Source organism: Polistes fuscatus, unplaced genomic scaffold, assembly GCF_010416935.1.
Source record: "Polistes fuscatus isolate 324 unplaced genomic scaffold, CU_Pfus_HIC Scaffold17, whole genome shotgun sequence".
NCBI lineage: Eukaryota > Metazoa > Arthropoda > Insecta > Hymenoptera > Vespidae > Polistes > Polistes fuscatus.
Genome location: NW_025113075.1, coordinates 1521365 through 1542684, shown reverse-complemented (window position 1 = coordinate 1542684; position 21320 = coordinate 1521365). Strand labels below are relative to the sequence as shown.

At 33.3% G+C, this 21320-nt stretch overlaps 1 protein-coding gene across 2 annotated transcripts in view; it reads right to left on the bottom strand.

Annotated features, from left to right (window-relative positions):
- Positions 1-21320, bottom strand: part of LOC122515243 (lachesin-like) — a 121876-nt gene that overhangs the window by 38947 nt on the left and 61609 nt on the right. Inside the window, exon 1 of one of the 2 annotated variants that reach the window (XM_043632518.1) lies at positions 1091-1192. The exons of the other annotated variant lie outside the window; for it this stretch is intronic. The gene's annotated coding sequence lies outside the window, so the exon portion shown is untranslated. Of the gene's footprint in view, positions 1-1090; positions 1193-21320 lie in introns of those variants that run through there. 2 annotated transcript variants of the gene reach the window in all.

Genomic DNA, 21320 nt, shown 5'->3' with positions numbered 1-21320 from the left:
ATTAGGTTCACTTGGTACATACTTTTCGCAAGAATAATACTTAATACCGACCCGTTGCTAATCTTTTTTTCTTTTTTCTTTTCGTTCGTTACTTCTTATCAGGTTTCCATTTTCTGTTTATTTCTCTATCAGAGATGATCGAACAGGAATATGATTTTGATAGTAATTGGATGTTACTTTTTTCTTATAGTTAATGATATTTTTCAGTGACACTAATTCTAAAGTTGATTAATGCGACTATCGGATGTTCTTTCCCTAAATAGTATCATTTACTATATATTCTTAGGTATGCACGCACGTGTATTTATGCGCGTGCATGAGTATGCGTCTGTGTTAAAAATCGTGTAAAAAATTTCTGATTAATACGAGCGCACTTTGAATTTAATGCAAACGCTAAAATCGTGGCCGCAATGACTAGAAATTGCGGTTATCAGAAGCATTTAACTGTGCCGCGTACTAAATTAGAGATAGTGAATCAGTGGAGCATACAGTGTTACGGAACGACTCGTCGTGCATCATGTCGAGGACACCAATGATGCGCGGTGAATACATTAATGTTACTGGCGTTACATAGATACAACGTTTTATTACGTCAACCAACCAACGCGGAACCGTAATTTCCTTCCTAGTTTTCTCTCCTCGTATATACCTCCCCCCTCCCCCTCGCACTACCACCCAAAACTGATTTCCAGTTACGGAAAGTTAACCCCGGTGGTTGTTATTTCATTTGTTATTTTTATTATTTATAATAGAAATCAACAAAAATAATTCCACATACGTATAAACGAACTACGACAAACGTATATGCATTATTATTATTATTATTATTGAAATATTTATTTGTAATGAGTTAACAATTATATCTGTTGATTAATTAAAATGAATTATATTATGTTTTAACGTGTTGATTTTGTTCTTATCGTTACACGTGTGAGACGTGTATATTTAATATCAAAAATAAAAGTAATTTTTTATTTATTTAGATGGACGCGTACGTTTGTGTTTTTTCGTACGCACACGGTCAAAGAGAGGTAGTTGATCCTAAAACTTATCGGATGCGTTGACACTATTTGAACTCTCTACTACTCACGCTTATATTTTCTTCTCTTGTCCAGAAAGCGACACGATGGTGACGTTAATGCTTGTTACAAATCACGAGAGATACTAAATGTACCAAGGGTAAATGTGACATAAGGCGGCTTCCGGCGAGTAACGTTCATTCTATTGGATTCGAGCGGTGCTGTCATCGTGCGTCATGTCGTTTCAAACATGAAACATATCCGCTTGCTTTCCAATTACCTTGTATAACTTTTAAGACCCCTTTACTTAGGTGTTTTTACGCTACGTTCACTCTGATTATTATTTAACCGAGGTATTCAATTTATACGCAAAATATTTAACAAAATAATCAAATAATAAAACATTGGTCAAATCAATTTTCTATTCCTTGTTCCACGCAAAATGTATTCTTTACGAAATACTTCGAAGAATATAAATATGCAATTCAAAGTTCAACTTATACGATAGAATTTAAATTCGATGAATTTTTCTTGACGCGAACGATAAACTAATTATACAAAATAAAATGAAATTCACATTTACGTCGCGTGATCTGCACTTTGACTCGAACTCCGATTAAACGAACAGACGAATAAGTTAACGATCAAAACTGCATACCTCTTCATACCAATTCCAATACTAATAACAATAATAATAATAATAATGAAATCTTAGTGCATAAAATTAAATAGGATTAGGAGTAAATCTCTATCGTAACAGTGTGTAGGCGTATACATCCTTAGTGTCAGAGGGGGTGATGGGTGAACGCGAATTAGCACGATTAAGATGGTATCGCGTTTCACTGGACAGGAGTGCTACAGAAGTGGTGGAGGTGGTGGTGGTGGAGGTGTTAGTAGTAGTAGTAGTGAATGGAAGGAGACTATGTGAAATACTTAAGCACCTAAACACGCTATAGTATAGTGTTACCGAGTATAGAGATGGTGTTAGTCGTAGATAGCGTGTAATAGTGTGTTGGTATAAGCCAAAGAGAAAGAGAGAGAAAGACAGGTAGACAGACAGATAGACAGAGAGAGAAAGAGGAGGGTGGAGGAAGGGGGGTTGGAAGGGAGAAAAAGGGAAGCAGGGGTTTGGTATCCGACCTCAAAGCAACTGGCAAGTGGAACTACGGCGGGCGGGGGGGGTTAGATAGGTATACGTTGTCCCGTATGGGATATCTATGGGTCCGTTGCAAGAGACACAGACTGGTGTGAGAGAGGAAAGGGGGAATGAGGGGGTGGGTTTCAAGGTGGATATCCGGGGTGGTCGTGTTGGCTGGGATTACGGAAATACAGGAAGGGGTCGGGGTCGGGGGTTGGGAGCTGCCACGTAACGCCAGTGTGGCCCTGGGCTCTGATGCTGAGTTACGTTCTACCCTATATCCCTTGGACCTATTACACACGCGGGACACCCTCATAAATACAACGCAAAATCGTTCCTAGATCCTCTGTCCGCTACGGTGATATGCATCCGTCAAACTTGCAACCAACCGACCAAATGTCCGCCATTTTCCTACTCTTCCCCTTCCCCTTTCCCTTTCAATTCTACCTTCCTCTTCCTCTTCTCTATTTTCTTTAACAGATCGGCCATTTGAATTTCTATGTTAACAAAGCGTGTTAACAATTTAAACCCGACTCCCGTTCTAGTAAACCTTAAGTTCATTCGTGCGAACATACTTGTTCCGTTAGATGCTAACAGCAACAGCTTTATCGATAATCCTTGATAACCATATTTGGTATATCAATAGATTCCTGATAGCTAATCGATCTGTTCTTGTTTGTTCTACGGATTATAGTACAACACATTTTCGTTATACGATTTATACACGAACATTGTGTTTTAACATGTATAATAATAATGATAATAGTTTACACATTAGATTCATATAGAAACAAATTCTATGCGCGTTTTATTTAAAACCACACGAATGGTAACGTAATTGATTTTTGATTTTCTTCCTATTTTTAATTTGGTCGAATCGATGATGGTCGAGGTATGCGGAGTAGAGGGTGGGTGGGTGCATGGTGGGGTTATTGCATGTTCCGCAAATATCGACGTAATATACAAAATAACGGAATATATTTGAATTCGAACAATTAAACTATGTAATGCGGCATCTTGACTAGAACGTCGAAAATGTTTAACCGAGACGGACTTGAACGCGAATTATAATCGGATTGTCGAATGCGACAAGCCAGATATAACATAGCGTTCATTACTCAGCCCAACATTTAATGCGCGCTTAACATGAGTAAGAGAGAGTGAGAGAGAGAGAGAGAGTGATGGGGTTGGGGGAGGGTGGGGTAGAGAGAGAAACTCAATCATTGCTTGCAACGTAGAACGAAGATAATCCTGATTGGTATGATTATTATGAATAGGGAAACAACGTCGTTAGGAATTCGTATTCGTTACGGTAAATACCATAAATACGATTGATACCAACCACCGAACCTCTTAGATATTACTCATTTTAATAATTTCAAAAAAAATATACGAAATTCATTTTTAAATAATATATAATCCAAGATTTAATTAATATATATATATAGTAATTTTTGTAAAATATTGTTTATGTAAAAGAATATGAAAAGAATATGCAAAGATTATCAAATATTTGAATAGTCTAGTAGTATGAGAGATATAAACGTTAAAAGTACCACCTATGGCTTTAATTTAATTATCCTCGAACAATGGGAACGCATCGATACGTTAAATTAAAGTATGAAAACGATGAAAGAGAAAGAGTGGATAGAGATAAAAAGATTTATTGTCATTCGATAATTCCTATTCGCGTATAATACGATCGAATCTGCTAATTAGAATTTATAAATGAGAATACTTTTTTTTCTCCACTTTTTTTCGTATGCGTTGAAAACAGAAAGAAAGAAAGAAAGAAAGAAAGGAAATGCGATGAAACGAAATGACGAAAAGGTGGAAAGAAATAAAATGGATTTCTATCGATCGTATATACGCACGTACGTAATATAATTAAATGTTCGTGTATTAGTTATATCATTAATTATTGGAATATCTATTTATGTAAAATGGTTAAAAAATATTTCTCCTATAACGTTAACGAACATTAATTAATGATTCGATTAATCTAAAGCATCTACGAGAGAAATCGACAATCCTTTTATCTATTCATTATAATTTCAACTAGTTTAATTAGTAATATTCCCTTTTTGCGATTTAGTTAACTAGATTTGTTGTTTGATTATTTGACGTTTCATCGTGATACCAATTACGCGTTTATACATACCCCCCCCCGTCTCGTTACGTTTCTTTTTTAACTTTTTTTCTTTTTTACTTATTTCCCTTCTCCTTTTTCCTTTTTTTTTTTTTTATTAATTATCTATTAGAACATCGTGTTTCGAAGATTGACGTTGAAGGGAGATGAGAGATATTGAATATCAATAATGAATTATTTATCATTTAATAAAATAAGCAAATATATATATATATATATATTACATTAACGCAAACAGAAGTAATATTATCTGTTGGATTGAAATTATAATTGGAAATTGTATATATACGTGTTACTAAATATCTTATGATGTATTTGGGATGAAGAGTAGAAAAAGTGAACAAAAAAAAAAATTAATTAATAAATTAATTCTAAATTGGAATTTTTTTAATACTTGAAAAATCGTGACCAGAGTTATGTGGGACACCCTGTATATGGTGTTAAAAAATTTCTTTATTTTATACATCAAACGAAATGAAATAACTTACTGTACGGTTAACGTAAATGAATTTTGTTAGAAACGATCGGCAATTCGATTAATTAGTATTCCAAAGAGAAGTACGATTCGATGGGAAAGTACGAATAAACGTAACAGACAAACAGAAAAGTTAACCATAAATATTTCAATGAAGTTTGATCGGCTATATAAAGGAACACGAAATTCCATTTGAAATTCTCGTAGTATGTTTGAAAAAAATAAAAAAATAAAAAAAAAATAAAAACTAAAGTGATGTTTCACGATTATCCGATGGTAAAATTTTAAATTTATAAATATCTAAATGTTTTTATATTATAATATAAATTAAAAAATAAATATATATATATATTTATTTATATAAATATATTTTATTATAAATTTATTATAAATATATATATATATTTAATTATTGTTACGAGTGAGAATAAAAAGATCGAATCCTACCAATTTTTTTCTTAACGAAAATGAAAAAAAAAACCAAAGAAACGTATTAGAAGAAAAAGAAAAAGAAGAAGAAGAAGAAGAAGAAGTAGCATTATCGTTCGTTTGAAACGGCGTTTATTACTTAAAATGAAATCCCGATGACTTCGAATGGAGAAGTATTTACCGTTTTGAGGACTGAATAGAAATCTTTGCGACGTTTCATCATTTCTACCTTCCCCATTCAGCCCCCGTTAACGTTTTAAAAAGATAACGAAAAGATTTAATTTATTCGTTTATTGATCGACGATTCAATCGAGTAATACTTTTCCTCTCTCATTTTCTCTCTCATACTAAGAGGGATGAAAATATTTAAAAGGTTTCTCTCGATAAGAAAGAAGTATGTAAGAGAAACGAAACGAAACGAATATATAAAAGGACGAACAAGAAAAGTAGGGGAAAAAAGTAAGAAAATAAAACTTAAAATAAAAGAAAAAAAAAGGAAAAATTGAAAAACAAAAAAAGAAAAAGGAGAAATAAAAAATGAAACAGAGGAATAGCCAACTCGGGGGATGAAGTTAAACGAGAAAAGGGAATTCGTTCGATGGATCGATAGATCGATCGATCGATACCCATACAATCTTAATCAACGTTTTACTTCTCGCAAGCTTCTAGAAAATTGATCAATCCAGACGTTTCGCGAAAAGCATTACATTCCCCCTTTCCCCTCTCACCTTTTACCTCTCACCTCTCTCCCCCTTCCTCCTCCCCCGATATACATACCAACCTTCGAACTCGTTAAACCATCTCAACCGTACTTTCCTTCAGACCTTTCTCCTACTTCCATGCAACCACCCCCCCTCCCACCCCATATACGTACTCTCGGTTTTACATAGTTACACGTGCATCTAAATTCCCACGAACGCGCGCGAAGACACATACATCTTTCCCATCCCCCATACATACATACATACATACATTGTCGGCCAAAAGTTTCGTATCGTTAACGTAAATTTCGCGTGAAACATAATGTTATTCAGAAAGATACGTATAAGCAACTTCGATGTTATAGAAAACACTGATCAGTCGGAAACGTTTTATGCGTATTTTTAATTATTTTTATTATTTATAGAATTAACGATAATCGTTAATTCGATAATCGACAAAATAATTGTACTTAGATTTAAACGACGTAGTCCCCCTACGATATATGTCTGGTCAAACCCCTGTGAAATTCATTTTTTGAAATAATCTTTATATCAATATTTTGACAAATTTTTCGATTCGTTAACATTACAAAGATAACAAGTAAGAAACCCGTTGAAATCTATTTATATAATATCTATTAATAAAATATATTTTTATTTCGATAAAAATCAAGAGGAAACGATTCGAAAACTTTTTGCAGATAGTGTATGGTGTGATGTATATATATATATATATATATATATATATTCAAGTATAGGTTGATACTATTCACTATTTTACATGTGCATGCTATGCGTGTATGCTATGGAAGGAGCATGCAAACGAACTTTCCTATAGGTGAAGAAGATATTCAGTGTTCAGACAGTGAAATGGTCAAGTAGGGTATACCGCTTGAATACGCATTGCAGGAATGGGATATGCGGAATCTAGTGTGAGCCTTTAAACCGTCTGCGAAGTTGGCTTTCGCCCTCTCCTATCAACCCCCACCCCATCCCCCTTTTTCACCACCTTTTCCACCTCCCGTACCACTTTCTCCTCCTCTTTTCCACCTCTTACCTCTTTTAGCTTTTCACTTCTTTATCCACCGTATATCTGTCTGTCTGTCTTTCTTTTATTTGTATCTTCCTTTCTTCCCCCCCCCACCTCCACCCCCACTCTATCTCTCCCACTACTTTTCCCTCTCTCTTTTTTACTTTCTTTCTTTTTTTTCTTTTTGTATTATTTCTTTTTTAACTTCTTTTTCTACCTTTTTTTACAGGGTACTCTTCTTCACGCACGAGTATAGTAAATGCGATTGCAGTGGCGTAGACGAGTTGCTCGAACGAATGAACAATCGGGGATCGTGTTTTTTCTTTTTTTTTTTTTTTTCGAAAAGAAAGAAATAAAGAAATAGAATGATATTATTTATTTTATTTCCTATTTATTTAACTGATATATAAGTATATATATATATATGGAATTTAGTTGCTAACAAAGGAATACGATTGGCATGTTGGAATTTTGATGAAACATTTCTTTCTTTCCGATTTATATAGTTTCTTTGAATTTTTCTCTTATTCTCGTTGTTTATTCGTTTATTTGATTGAAACATTTCTACGTACGTTTTAAATTCATTATAATATATTGAAAATCGTAAATACGTTCTTGTGTCCGAATTTCTGAATTCTCATTTGTATGAATATATAATACAAGTAAAATAGAACGAGTAAGAAGAAAGAAAAATAAAGATAAAGAAAGCAAGTTTATAGAGAACGTATAAACACATACATACGCAGACACACGCGCATAGAAACTCGTTGAAAACGTATTTCTGTCACAGTCGAATTCAATCGAGAAAGCGTGACCGTTGAATTTTCGCGCTGTTATTTGCACAGTACGATGGTGTACGGTGTTGACGATGTTGGTGGTGGTGGTGGTGGTGTTGGTGGTGGTGGTCCTGTTAAGGGCAAACCAAAATCACCTGGGTTTTTCCACTACCAACCCTTGTGGTGGTATTCTTGTATATATAAGTTATCCTTTTCTAAATAAACGTGTGCGTGTGTGTGTGTGTGTATAGTATATTACATAGTTGTAGTGATACTATCTACGTGTTAGTTACGTATCATCCTGTTGTCCTATGAGTTCTAACAAATTTTATGGGGTACGAGGAGAGAAATGCCGTTAGAACAAATGAATAGGAGTTGAAACACGTTGTAACGCACTAAACAACTACAACCGAATGTAATGTGTTACAAGCGCGCGCAAACACGTATCTGTATTTGTCTGTTCCTACTGTTGCTATTTACGCGTATCTGTATATAAGTTTGTGTGTGTGTGTTTATGCGTGATTAAGCATATAAATATCATATATAGTACAGAGAATCCTAATGCACTTTGCATTTCACACATTAACTTTACGCGATAATTAAAATAACTGTTTCATAAATTTGACACCGTGTATATATCTAACCTACTTGTTTATGCATTATATCGATTATCGATTTCGTATGAATAATTATAATCATTTCGATATCTAAGGTTTGATTAATCTTTTAACAGGGATTTTTTTTCATTATTTTATGGCATTTGAGAAATATTAACTTTCCAAGAGTTGGATATAATAATTTCTTTTTATTACAATTGCGGTGTTTTGATTAATAAATATCTTTCTATACAATAACGATAATGGATATATTTTAAATAAATGTTTGATTCCTAGCTATTAATATTATCTTCCAAACAATATACAAAACACATCATTACTACAATTATCATTCATTTATAATACGATAAATATCAATTTTCAAATATTAACAATATTAATTCGTATTAAATTGATGAACAAAAGCTTTCATGTATTCAATTAATTGTAGATATATTATTATTAGAAGAAATATCAAAAAAGAACAACACAACTCAGGACTGTTTAATAGAAATAGAAAAATAAATTCTTAAATGTTTATAATATACCTACTTTTCCGATTGTAGAGAGAGAGAGGGAGAAAAAGAGAGAGAGAGAGAGAGCAATTCGCGAGTTTGGAACAAGGAAAATTCCGCAAATCTGCAACTGGTTCGCGAAGTAGCGTAGCGAGTGGAATAGCGCATTGTCGAAAGTAAACTCGTTATACGAAGGATGGAAGAGGGAAGAATGAGGAGGTGGGGGTGGGGGGAGGTAGTAGAGGAAGGGGTGGGCTGGTTAAGCAGTCGGACGGATTCAGCGTTCAACGTTGAGTGGGTTGGGGGTTGGGTAGAAATGGGCTTTGGAAAGGGGGTTGGAAAAGGGGCGAAGGGGTAGGAAAGGGGTGGGAAAGGGGGTTCAGAAGAGAAGCGTGCCTGTGAAACTGTTCTCTCGCCGTACTTCATACGTTTGTGTTTCGTTCATCGCGTTTCGTACGCTCTGTTGCCTTCTTGAGTATTCGACCCTTACTCTCTGATTTCTCATTTGACGTTTAAGAGAACTCGGACGTTTCGAGGATAGACGCGTCGTCGTGTTATCGTTTTAACGAAGCTTCATTTATTAAGATATTACGATTATTCTATTTTGTCTTAGCATTTAATATATGATTATAATAATTTTAACATTAAAGATATTTTATTCTAACGTTAAACTAACGTACACTTATAAGTAACGCACGGGGGTGGGAGGAGGAGGAGGAGGTGGGGAAAGGGTTCGCATTATATTCTTTTAAAATTTCTCGTAATATTATAATACTTGTTATTTGCATAGCTGCGTATATTATTTAAACGTATTATTGACTAAACGTTAATAATAAGCAAATCCTTTTCACCGAACACGTTCGTAGAAATTTAGTTAAATAAATTCAATTACGAAATGAACGGAGGCATTTGCCCGATTATAAGGATTCGCCTTTCGTTCTTTAAACTCTCACAAAACCGTCGCATTAATTTAACTTAAACGTGATTTCGAGATATTACAAAGAAAGAAAATTTTTAAATAAAATTATTCGCCACCCAATGCGCGATTTACAAAGATCAAAATATTAGGAAAAATATATAAGCGTACGACAAAATATTCATTAAAATATTCATTAAAACATTCATTAAAATATATATAAAAATTACTTAAAATAAAAAAATTTAAAATACGAGATGCACATAAACTGCGAAACATCGGAGTGTAAATATAATATTATCTGTTACTAAAGTAAAATAAGCCAAATGAATAGAAAAAGAAATAAATAAAGGAAGGAAAAAAAAAAGGAAAAGGGGAAGGGGAAAATAATTAACGCGCGATTTCGAGAGATCTGAAGAAAATTATAAAAAGTAAAAGAAAATTACAGAGAGATAAAAATAAAGAGAGAGAGAGAGAGAGAGAGAGAAAGATTGATGTAGAAAAAGAGAGGTAGACAGAGATAGACAGACAGCGACAAAGATAGAAAGAGAGAGGTAGAGAGAGAGAGAGAGAGAGAGAGTAGATACGGTTGCAACCGGAAAGAGAGTGAGTGAGAGTGAGAGAGAGAGAGAGAGAGAGTAACCATCCCCTAGTCTGCCAATAAATCCTCTTGCCGTATTTGGCGCCGGTTCTCTACGTAATGCGGGTTTAACGACGTTAAGCTGAATAAGTCTATGACTTCGTTACGCCATGCGAACGCACGCTTCCAGTAACTCCTACTATTTCTCTCTTTCTCCCTCTCCCTCTCCCTCTTTATATTATTTCCCCCTCCTCGTTCCATCTCTCTCTCTCTTTTATACACACACACATACTTTCGATCGGATTCGTCGTCTTTATAATCAACGTAATAACGCACGTTAACGTTTTATTTTCGATATTTCGCGTTTATGATCAACCCCTTTCAACCCCTTCCCTCATTCCTTCTCTCCTCTTCCTTCTCTTCCTCCTCGTCCAATCCCTCTCCCCGTGGTACAACGATAATTCGATAGAAATCGACATCGGGTTCGTTATATCAACGAACAAATAATAGCTCAAAGACTATCAAATAGAATAGGATTCTCTCGTTCGATCATTCTACTATATTTTCACCGTTTGCGATTTGTCAAACGAACGGAAATGGATCAGGGAGAGTAGGGGGGAGGGAGTGGGCGAGGAATAAACGTGATTCGGTAAAATTGGCCCCCCCATCCCCACTCCTCCCACTTTCGTTCTCCGTAAAACAGCGAGACGTTACTTTTACGATGAAGAAACTATTAAATTATTTATTCTAAAGGGATTTTTTCTTCGAATTCTCGACTGTTATCTGATTTTATTTGTTTCTAACGTAATAATATATATCGTGGAATAATACTCAGGGCGAGCGAATTGAATGATTTATAAATACGCAATTGAACTTTTTAGATCGATAATCGATAACACGAGATATCACTTGTCTTGTATCTTATCGGAATGATATATCAATCTTTCTCTGTCTAGAAAATGATGGGGGTATATACGGTTCGTGGGAAGATTGTATATCTAAAAAAAAGAAAAAAATAAAAAGAAAAAAAAAATGGAAAGTAAAGAAAAGAAAAAATAAGGATAGAGGAGAACAAGACGGATGATTGAAGGCACGGGGGTGGGAGGGAGGAGGTGGAAAAACGAAAGAAAAGAGAATAATACAACGAAATAAGATATAGAAAAGGAAACGAAGTAAGCGTACGAACCAGTAGATATATCAAGAAAAAGAAAAAGTTCGAGTTAAGAGGGAAAAGAAAAGGGTAAATTCGCATAACATGTGCTGTGCACGCATGAAGGTAGGAGGAAAAATAAAAAGAAAAAGAAAAAGTAAAAGTAAAAGGATAGAAACGATTTTTAAAAGCCTCTTCTTGCTTTGTGCATGCGCAGCATGGTGTATCGGTGCTAACGTTAAAGAGAATAAAAAAGAAAGGAAAAGAAGATAAAAAAAAAGAAAATAAAAAGAGAGAGATAGAGAGAGAGAGAGAGAGAAAGATTTTTGCGAGAGAACGAGCAAACGAAACGGGAGCTTAATTAACATGGGGATCGTGTTGCACAGTCGAATTGGAAATTGCTGCAGAAAGAGAAAGAGAGAGAGAGAGAGAGAGAGAGATAGAGAGTCAGTGGGTAAGGGTTAATCCACCTTGGAACCAAGGGAAATGCTACGGTGTTGCTTTATCGAAGTAATTTCACCGTTACTAGCAACTCGACTTATGTTTATAACGTTCTTTGTACATATTGAACGATCCGAGAATTAAATCGCGAGTAATCGTCCTCTTGAGAAAAAGGGATGAATCAGAGAGAGTTTTTTTTTTTCTTCTTTTTCTTCTTCTTCTTCTTTTTTGTTTTGTTTTTAAATTACTCTCCGGGCATGTTCAAACAAACCGAGAAAAGAAATAAAAAGAAGAAAAAAAAGGAAACATTAATTATCTCTTCTAGCTTAGTAAGTATAACGTGAGTATCATTTCAACGAAGTCGTTGCGAGAATCTTTTTTTTATTTCTTTTTATTTCCTACTCTGTAATACTTTTTTTTTTCTTTCTTTTTTAGATCGAACTTTGTTCGAAATCTACGACGGTATTATAATGTTACCATTTTTGTTAAAATATAATTTGTCGTTTTTTTTGAAAGATTATTTATCGTTTGAAACATTTTAAGAATAATAAATAATAATTCAGTTGACTTCTCTATTCGTGTCACGTCAAATGATGCGACTCGATGCATCCAAATGAAATTTTATGTTATTTTCTTTTTTTAAAAGGATTAAAAAATATATATTGTATGAAATAGATATATATATAGTCTTATATTTAAATTACGTTAACAATATTTTCGATGAAAAGTTTATTTTTCCTTTTAGATTAAATATCGTTCGAAATATTATATTGTTTTCAATTGTAAATTATATTGTTCAGTTATTTTGACTAAATTTTCGAGTGGTGAAGGGAGGGTTGGGAGGGGGGGTTAATTCCAGTATTAAATCAAAGTCATCAATATCGATAACTCCTAGTTGGCCTATCTATCAATCCCACCTACGTGGGTTCTTCGAAGAATAATAAAAAGAAAAAAATAATGAGAGAGAGAGAGAGAGAGAGAGAGAAAGGGAAAAAAGGGAAAGGTGAAACTCTTAGGCGTCTAGACTCTTGTATACGAAGGAAAGTTTCCTTAACCGGCACGAAGTGATGGATCACGACGCTTCAAAGTATCATAATGCGTAAGCCGAGGGTCTGTAAAAAGCTTTTCGTGAAGAAGAAAAGCCATGCTACTACCTGGGGGAACTTTTTGACGAACGAATAGCACTACTTTATAAAGGGAATACGAGTGAGTTTTCTTTTTCTTTCTTTATTTCTTTTATTTCTTTCTTTCTTTTACGTGGACACGATGATTGACACGATTAACTTCAATCTTTTTCATATTTAATTTCGTATCTTTTATACTTTTTTTTTTTCTCTTTCTTTCTTCTTTTAATTTCTTCAATTTAATTCACTCTTAAGAAGATATTAAAAAATAATCTTCTAATATAATTAGAATGTAATTAAAACACGAATTAATCATTTCTTTTTTCTTTAACATTATTTATCCGTTCGATTTATCGTATCGAATATTTAAACGTTTTCTCAATTACAACGATCGATTGCACATAGATAAATATTTAAACGAAAAAATCGTAATAGAAAAAATAATTTTCAAAGTAAAGCGAAGATAATGATATTTCGAATAAAAACGTATTTGAGAATTGAAATTGACGATCATTCGTGATTACTTATTTTCCCTTAGCTACCAGAGAGTAAATTGGTTCTTATTCAGAAAGAGAGAGAGAGAGAGAGATAGAGGGAGGGAGGGGGTGTGTGTAGACGAAGAGAAATGCTATGAGATAGATAGATGGTTTCTATGATTCTCTTGTGTAATAGGCCTCTCGCACAGCCTTGTGAAATCCTATCAATGATATCGTTTCAAAGGAATAAGGTCGACGTTTTGAAATCGATATGCGAAGGACAATCGTACACACGTTGCTTGGATGTTATCGAGAGATAATTCGAAGATTGCTTTTGAATCGATACGATTGAAAAGGCCTAAAAGAAGAAGAAGAAGAAGAAGAAGAAGACAAAATGAACAAGAAAAAGGGTTGCATTCTACACTATCAATGTTTTTTTTCTTTCGACACACACAGTTGTTTTTTTTTTAATTTGATTATTTCGACGAATATAGAAAAATTCCGAAGATCCCGATGCATACGATATTACATTCTTTTTCTTTTTCTTTTTCTTTTTTCTTCTTTATTTTTCTTCCTAATATTCGATTTATTAATATAGAAGGAAAATATAATTCTAAAATTATAAGATAAAATATGAAAATTTTCTTTCTCGATTGAATATTCATATTTTTGCGAGTTTATAATTTTAATAATATAAAGAAGATAAAATAATGGAGAATATTTTAAACATTTACGAACGAAAGAACAAAATGATGGATAAACTTTTTGCCTATATATATATATAGATATATATGGTGTCATTTAAAGTATCGTCTCGTATTTGGTTCAAACATATTCCTTTCTATAAACCTTAACGAACTATTGTAAGAAAATGTTGTGTTAGCGATCTTCGGGAAATACCGAAACGAATCCCACAAAAAAATTAACACACGACCCCAACAAGGGGTGAGAGAGAGAGAGAGATACTAAAAATACATCCGTGTATGTATTTGTTATCGCACGAATGCGCATCACGTAATACTGTTCTTGATAAACACGCTTTATTTCTCTTTTATTTGAAAACTTTCTATACGAAAAATATCTCGTCGAGAAATTTTGATCATTAATTAAAAACATACTGTAAAGAATCTTTATTATACATTAATTATTAACATTATTATTATTATTATTATTATTATTATTGTTCAAATATTGTTGTAATAATTATTCAATGATTTTCTTTAATAATAAATAATTTCTCTTTTACGTTATACCGCAAAATTATGGTTTGTTAGCTTTATTATTATAAATACACCTATAATATACGTTAGTTTGTTTTTCATTTTTATCTTTAAAATGCAAGATCGATGTTTTCAGATTGTTAATATCGTTTTATAACAGGCTCGTTACGTAAATTACCTTATTATCGTAAATTTGGCTAATACCGTGTACGCCGATAACGAAAGCTAGTTAGTATTAATATTTTTCTCTCTCTCTCTTTCTCTTTCTCTTTCTCTCTCTCTCTCTTTCTATTTTATTATGGAATATATAATCGTTAGTCCGATGAAATACAATTTTACTTTACCAAAGCATATTCACCTACCAAATCAGGCTACCTCAATGAAATCTGATTTTGAGTTAAGTAATCAAAAATGCAAATAGACGATAAGCTCATATGCACCAATCGAAATTAGCAACTGATTTGCCATTGAATACGTGTGTCCAGCTAATTTACTTTATTGCTATTATGATTATTCGTAAAAAAATGAGATACGAAATTTTTATTCAACGCGATCTGCAAAAATACAAAATACAAAATAATAGAAAATCAAAGAAAATAGATTAACGAAGTATTATATAGTTTATAGTTATGGACAAATTCAATTGTTTTTTATCACTCATGTTTCGATCGATCATTGACAATACTTTTTCCTACCATTTGATGAAAATTCTGTCTATGACGAAAAATGCGAAAAATAAAATCAAATCAAATCAAATAATGTTGATTTTGATTGAAATAATTTTAAACAAATAAGATGATAGAAAACGATATGTTAATCAGCCGTTTGACTCGATCATTAATGCAACCTAATAAACATTTCTTGTTATTCCCCAATATAAACTGTAATTATTATTCGATTAAATAACGTTGATTTACGTTCTCGTTGATTTTTCTCGATGAAATGTTAAACAGATGTTTAAATGAACGTTCGTTCGGTTAGATAAGAGTATTATAATGAAGAATCATGACGTGTAAATGCATCCCTTCGCACAAGAGTATAATAACATTAGCATTATATACCTCAAATAAGTAAGTAAGTAAGTAAGTAAGATAACTAAGTATAAGTAAGTAATTACATATGTAACAACTGTACTTATAATCACTCGTCTGGTTAGATTTTCGTCATATCTTTATAGTAGGAACTCATCAGTGTGTAGAAATCCTAAGAGAAATGATGAGTTCCATTAGATCCTAATTACCCTTACCACCCCTTACCACCACCGTAATAAAACACAATGGAACATTTTTGATTCTTCTTGGGTTCTCCATTCGCGGTGACACACAGTAGTCATTCCTATCCTCAGAAATGATAACGTGCATTCTCCCCCACTAACTCACACACAAACACGTTCGTCTCTTGAATTCACGAAGACAGACGCGTACAGACAGTTAGCCAGATAGATAGATAGATAGATAGATAGATAGATAGATACATAGATAGATAGATAGAAAGATATAAAGTATGAGAGAGAACGAGTATAAAAAAAAAAGAAGAAAAAAACACAAAAAAACAAACAAACAAAAGCAAAAAAAAGAAAGAAAGAAAGGAAGGAAGAAAGAAAGATGAGAGAAGGGAAAGAAAGTACCTACGGACGAGGTTATTAAAAACGAGATTCTGAAAGTCTCGTTCGGGTGCGAGCCGATAAGACAATAGGCTGACGGTGCCTGCCGATTGTTATAGTCCTCGTAGTTCCATTTCTCTCTATCTCTCCCCCTCTCTCTCTCACTCACTCATATTTTCGTTCTCTTTCTCATTCCGTAGCTCATAGCGACATTTTGAATCCCAGATCAACGTAGCTTCATGTTGAATGCCACCACCACCACCACCACCACCAGGGGAGGAGGGAGGATGGAATATCTTTTTCTCTTTCAGTTAGATAGGCACAACTGCATCAGAGAGAAGGCGACGATGGTACGTTGCTCTCCAGGATGCTCATTAGGCATCGCCTCGAGCTATTTCTCCGGCATAGCTACGTTCTCGTCCTTCTTTTCCTACTCTTTTTACCCCTCTTCTCTTCTCTTCTCTTCTCTTCTCTTCCCCCGCCCCCTCTCTGCCATCCCTAAGCATCTTTTTATCTTGCTCCTATTTTTTACGTACCCCACCTTACCCACCCAACTTGCACCACCCGACACCGACACCACCAACGCCATCCTAGTAGTTACCGTTTTTTTTTTACCACCCTCTTTTCTTTTTACTTCTGTTTTTTTTTCTTTTTTTTTCGTATTTTCTTTTTACTTTATTTTTCTACCTCATATACTCATCCTACTTCCTTTTTTTATTTTTATTTCTTACTGACTTTTTCTCTCTCTTTTTCTGTCTCTCTTTCTAATTCGGGAACTTGCTTTTATCCTGTGAAGAATTATAATTGTATACGTTTTGGTAATATCTTTCGGATATTTTGTGGGATCGCGAACGAGTTTGTTTCGTGAAAGGGGGATGAGATATTACTGTTTCGTTTTTCTCTTGATTTTCGTAGGAATTTGTATATTTTTGATGTAGTATTGGTTATCGAGTGAAAATAATGAACAACGAATTATAAAGATGATGAAATCGTGGTGATCAGAATTTATTAAGAATGCGAATAATTAATAAAATTATATTTTGAGATATTAGATAAAAAAAGAAAAGAAAATGAAAATATTGTCGAAGATTATTTTATGCTCAGTAAGATGAAATGAATTTTTTTTCGAATTGGTATCATTCCCATTTGAGGAATTAAAAATCGACAAAAAAAAAAATACTTATCCGTACATTAATAATTAAGTAACCATGATTGATCGCGATAAAGAGAAAGCTAAAGAAAATGGGGAATGGAAAGAGATAAGTTGTATGGTTAGTTGGTTCCAAGGATAACAATAGGAAAACCGAAAAGAAAGAATAGGACAAACAGTTGTAGATAAAAAGGGGGAAAAAGAAGATCGATGAAGAAAAAGCTCGGCTACCTAATTCTATTTTTCTGTGTTTTCTTATCGACCGATCTGATGTTCTTTAAGAAAAATAAAAGTAATTGAAAAAAAGTACAAAGATAGATAGAAAGAAAGAAAGAAGGTAAGAAAGAAAATGAAAAAGAAATAGAAAGAGAAATAGAAACGATAAAACAGACTGGTAAGAAGACGAATAAAAAAAAAAAAAAAAGAAAAAACTAAAAAGAAAAAAGAAAAAATAGAAAAGGCTTTCTCGAGTCGGTTGGATTCTCGTCTCGTTTTTAAATCTCTTTCGCGAATGCGTTTTCCAAGAAAATCCTAGCGAGTCTTGAGAAAGATGCTGCTGCTGGAAATAGTAGAAGAAGAAGAAGAAGAAGAGGGTGTAGGAGAGGCAAAGGGGTCTCGTAGGGGGGTGAGGGAGGAAGGGGGTAGGAACAGATGCCATGCTTTTCTCGAAGAAGAAGAAGTGGGGAAGCATGGGCATAAAATTATGTCGACTTTCTTATCCGGTTCGCGAGAAATTTGGTTCAAGTTTAAATGCAAATCTGTACTCGAACGAACGAAAGAAAGAAAGAAAGAGAGAAAGAGAAATGCAACTTTCATGTGTCGGGCGAACTAACAAACTTTGACGAACACGAAACATGACGAAGTGAATGAGAGACGTCAATTTCAAAGGAGACCACCATAATAAATTGGAAATATTTACAACAGGGCTCATGGGTAGGTGGGTGGGTGGGTGTTTGAATGGTTAGTTGGTTGATCGGTTCGTGCAACTATTTTATGATTACAAATTTATTAGAAATTCAGTATCGATTAAATCATCGAAAGAATTTTCTTCTTGTGAAATATAATTATTACAGGTTAACGAGAAGTTTTCATTATTATAATTATCTCGATATAAAAATCAATTTTAATCGTGCTACGATCGAAATTAGAATGATCAAATATTTAATAGAAATGATCCAAAATTATTTTGCGTGTGTGTTAATGTGTAATATTTATATCATATTAATTATTAATTATAAAAATTCGTGTTAGATCTAATTAAAAAAAAAAAAAAAGAAAGAAATAAAATGAAATCAAAAACAAAGAGGGATATTAAATTAATACTAACGAATAAACGATTAAATGTTGTATGTAATAATAATCGATGCAAGATGATCAACGTTTCGAATGAATTGCGGTTTGACGAAGTACCATCCGATTATTCTCCTTTCTTCTTTTATTCAAAACCTAGGGAGAGAAATATATACACAGACATACACACACACACACAGAGACACATAAACATACATACAAATTACACGTACAATATACAAGTATATAAATCTGAATAAGAATGATATGCTCTTTTCAGTCAGAGTCTCGAGTGTTCATGAACGCGACAAGGATGACGACAAAGTGGTGGAGAAAGAGGACGGGGAGGGGGTGAAGGGTGAGGGTGGGGAAAGGGAGAAAAAGAAATCCTACTAACGAACATCCTGCCACGAAATCCGCGATAGTAATTCCAGAGAAGAGACCCTCTCCTTCTCGTCACTTCGGGAAAACTCGTTTTCGAAACGACTATGGAGCCTTGAAAACTACCCCCATCCCCCCACTTCTTCCCCATCTTTTCCCTCCTCCTGCTCCTTTTGCTTCTTCTTCTTCTGCTTCTTCTTCTGCTTCTTCTTCTGCTTCTTCTTCAGACGATTGCATCGGGTTTCATCTCATTTCTACACCCCTACTTCTATATACTACTTCCTTTTCTTCCCCTACCATCTACCCACCCCCTACCTACCTACTCTTTCACATTCCCTCATCTTCCTTCTATCTATTACGAAGACTCTCGTATCTATTCAAAAAAAGATAAAAAAAGAAGAAAAAGAATTTGACTACTTATTAGCTCGATCGAATTTTCGTCATGAATTTCATTTGAATATGTTCAAGGGGGGCTTCGTCGCGTTACCCAAGGTGAATGATTTTATACGTAAAAAGTAAGTGTCGCCCGAAATGTATAACACATTTTTTGTTCGTTTATAAGCTTCGACGATTAGAAATAAAGTAAAAATTGAAAGTATTAAGATAAAAGGAGATATAACAATTATATTTAAATTCGAATTGGATAATTAAAATTCGACGATTCGATTGGAACGAAATGTTTCGTTAGAAAAAAAAAGAAAAAAAAAAGTAAGAAAGGGAAAAAATAAAGCCCTACGAAACAATTGTAAAATATAGAGGTATATTAAATTGCCAAAAGAAACGCGTTGTCAAACTATACACCGATGCGTTCGTGCGATGTAACAAAAATACAACGGCAATTGAAAGTATGCAATATTTTCGTATTCGTATTCGTATCGAAATAGATTGTACGAAATAGATCTTGGAAAACGAGTCTGTTTAAAAACACGATTTTATTTCGCTGACTGTCACGCCGGGAAACTCGTGTCACTCGTAAATACTTTCGTTCACGTTTCCATTTACATACGAACGCATAACACACCCGAAAACCCATACACGTACGTTTTGACACTAACAAAAACGTATTTCGTATATATTTTTTTGCATTAAGAAGAATTACTTTGAAAGGTAGAATTAAATTAGTCTATTATCGAGATCCAATGAAACGATTCCAAATGAAACGTATCGTTATTATAATACCTGACAATTATATATTAATTATTACATACGTTTATATATTTCATTTGATTGCTTTATTTATCTCTATTAAATTTGTCTAATATTCAAATAAAATATTATAGTGTAATCGAGTATCGAAACGAGAGTGATGATATATTTGTAAAGATCCACTAATATGTGTAAATAATAATGAAATTAATTATCCAACACGTGGATGAAGTAACATTTACGTGCACGTGTGTGTGTGTGTGTGAATGTTTCGTAATGAAATTACAAAGAAACTTTTTCCCCCTCCAGTCAAATATTTAATATTAATCGGATTTTCTATGCTATGCGTATTTTGATACGTTATTATATATAATATATTATTATTATGATAATTATAATTATTATTATTATTATTTCTAAAGAATATGCAGATTAAATATACGTATGTCTATACCATAAACGTGTATCATACTAAAACAAGATAAAAGATAAGTGAGTTTCTATGCAGGAATGAATATTGGAAAATCGATCCTATCGAATTATTTATTATTTCAGCCAATGATTCCTGTTATCCGATAATTTTCATTCCTCGTTCATGAAATATTATTATTCGACCAGTAACTCTAGATGAGAAACTAGGGGACACAGAAGGAGGTAAGCGGAGGGAGACGGTAACTGGGAAAGGGTTTAGTTACGATTCCGACGAATTTCCAAATTTTCTCTCATCAATAATTTTCATTTCATTTCGAACGATTCTGACTGATTTAGAAAATTCAATTTACGTTCGAAACTTCCGAAATGGATATAGAAATTATCATTACGATTATGATATTTTCCAATTAAAGGGAAAATAAATAATATGTTATATTTAATTTAACGATTCAATAAGAAAGTTTTAGAATAAATATGATGTTAGATCGAGAAATGAATATTTTTGCTTGTTTATTTATTTCATTATTTTTAATAAGAAATTATTATCTTGATCTGTGTGTAATATTATCATTTTTGTTTGAAT